The sequence below is a fragment of the Octopus bimaculoides genome, chromosome 4 (genome assembly GCF_046866305.1).
Source record: "Octopus bimaculoides isolate indiv1 chromosome 4, ASM4686630v1, whole genome shotgun sequence".
NCBI lineage: Eukaryota > Metazoa > Mollusca > Cephalopoda > Octopoda > Octopodidae > Octopus > Octopus bimaculoides.
In genome coordinates, this window is record NC_142931.1 from 101,980,409 (window position 1) to 101,982,908 (window position 2,500).

Below are 2,500 nucleotides of genomic sequence, written 5' to 3' on the forward strand. Positions count from 1 at the left end.
ACACACATCAGCGTCACTCGGACTCATCACAGATTTCGCATAAGACATGCATGCTCGAAGAATTTCACGTTTTTCCTCTTTATTTCTAGCCTTGAATAGCTTATTTTTTTTTATCTCTAGCATTATGTCTTTCTCCATTTCTAAGGGTAAAAGTAAAGTAACACTGCAAAACCCAACTGATCTTCACACACAGACGCACAGAATAACAGCAATTAGATAACGATAGCGGAGTGCACAACAAACATCAGCGATCTGACTGTCGCCTGTACTCTTGTCGCCAGTTAGTCTTTTACACCTACCAAGCTAGTTCGTATTAGCCCGAGTTGCTGGGTAATTTTTCGTTCCTTTGAGAATTTTGGAGAACGGAAACTTTTCGTAGACTGGAATTTAAATCCTAATCTCTATAGAAATTTATTGTTTCAAAAAAACATTGAATTTGAATTACTTTTATTTTTTACGATTATAGATAACAACTCGGGCTGTAACTTCTGAGCCCAAGTCAGGCGCGTGTGAACGATGTCGAGAGAGCGTCTGCTAAGAATGATATTTTTTGACATGGGGCACCTCTAAGACGACCACCAGATGCCGAACGAAAATAAATGAACTGCGACCAGGCTCAATAAAAGAGCCCGAGTTATTGGCTGAAATTACATACCTGAAGTTAGTGTTGGCAGAAATTAATCAGCTTGCAAATGCACGTTCACTTGACTAAATTTACACTCAGACTAAGTCCGAACAGCCCGAGTGCCGGAGTCGCTACTGATATATATGTGTGTATGTGTGTATATATATATATATATATATATATATATATATATATATATATATATATATATATATATATATATATATATATATATATATACACTTCATCTCATGGACTCAACTTCCTACGCAACAATCATTATCAGAGATATAACTTGTCAGACGGTGGAAAAGTTTTTGGACACAGATACCAATTGTCAATTGTAACAGCACGCAAACGTTACTTCATTTGGAATTGCTCTGCCTGTGATGGAATTAAAAAGCAATTTTTCAAATATCGCTTTAAAATAATTCTGTTCTACAGCAGTGAAGCCTGAACAATAACAGAAACACTAGTAGAAACACTAGCAGAAAAAAAAAAGCCAAAAAACCTTTGCAAAATGTATTTTTCAACAAAAAATAAACAACGAGCAACTAATTGCAAGAACGCAGACGTTTTTATTAGATAATATTTTCTATTCAAAAGGATCAATTTTGATTTGACGTGTTTTGAGAAAATTAAATATACTAGTGACCATTGTTTTGAATCACAAACATCAAACTACCAGCCTTATTGTACGGAGGAAGATTTGTGAAGGAGATGTATTTTACTGGTTAATAAGGATCCAGCTGATTGTAATATTTGATTTAATAAAGCTGCTGTCCTTGCTTATTGATTGGGACCCATGGCAAATGAAGATTAGCCAGAGTTGATTATGCAACATCTGTTATATTGCAGACCGCTACTACTACTTGTAGAAACGAAAGAACCCGATGAAGTTAATTAGACGAGGTAATGATGTGGTGCGATCTGGGTATGATGTATGTGTTGCGTTATGCTGTTGTTTTGTTGAGTAGCTCCTGGTCAGTTTTGATCAAGCTGATCCACTGGACATTAATAGTCAGGTAAACGTATAGATGCGATCCCTGCACCAACAGCTCCGTTTATACGCCAAATCACCATCAAGTTGAGGACTAAACGATGCAATGTTACATACAATGGTTAATTGAATCTGTTACAATGCTGCAGTCTGGCAATACTGTGCTCTCACCATTGTCCACTCGATGTGTGACTATTGTTGCTTAGCCCCAGGCCAGCCCATGAACTAATAGCTTTATGATCAATGGTACTCCAGTAGTGACCAACCTAAACTAGCCTCGTTAGTTTTCAAAAATAGTGTATCTAGCTTTACATTATTCAATGTTTTTCTTCAAAACAATAGGATGTAATTTAGAAAGATTTGGCTGCTGTTTCTAGCTGATCAAATGACTATTAAGGGGCTTCATTGTTGAATTCGGTGATGTTGGTGTTGGAATTGAATGTGTTGGCGTTGGTCACCTCCGATCCAGCAGAATAATGTATTTTAGTTGTGACCACTCTTACTGTGATTTGGATCCAGACATAGTGCATTAATCACTGTGTTCTGTTTTTATGGTTGCTTAACCTCAGATAATCCCTAATCAAGGAGATATATAACCAAAAACATTCTGGCAATGGCTATTTCTTGTTTTTGTGTATTTCGGGCTAAGTTGTTCAGTGTCTCGATGATATATTAAGACGACGGATGTCCATTGAGGAAATTTCATTGTTATTTCTAGCAGGTCGAGCCACTCTGTAGAAGTCCTTTCATTGGCTTGTAGAGGGTTCTGTAGATTTTAATGGTGGATGGTCAAAACGGTGTCAGGCCGAACATGACATCTACGAATATAGAAAAATTAAACATGAAATACACAAGCATGAAAAAGTATCAATTAT

At 36.7% G+C, this 2,500-nt stretch overlaps 1 long non-coding RNA gene across 2 annotated transcripts in view; it reads right to left on the reverse strand.

Annotated features, from left to right (window-relative positions):
- Window positions 1-1,187: 1,187 nt before the first annotated feature.
- Window positions 1,188-2,500, reverse strand: part of LOC149136186 (uncharacterized) — a 42,465-nt gene continuing 41,152 nt past the window's right edge. For both annotated transcript variants that reach the window (XR_016241628.1, XR_016241629.1), the window contains exon 2: window positions 1,188-2,443. This is a non-coding gene — a long non-coding RNA (uncharacterized LOC149136186). The remainder of the gene's footprint in view (window positions 2,444-2,500) is intronic.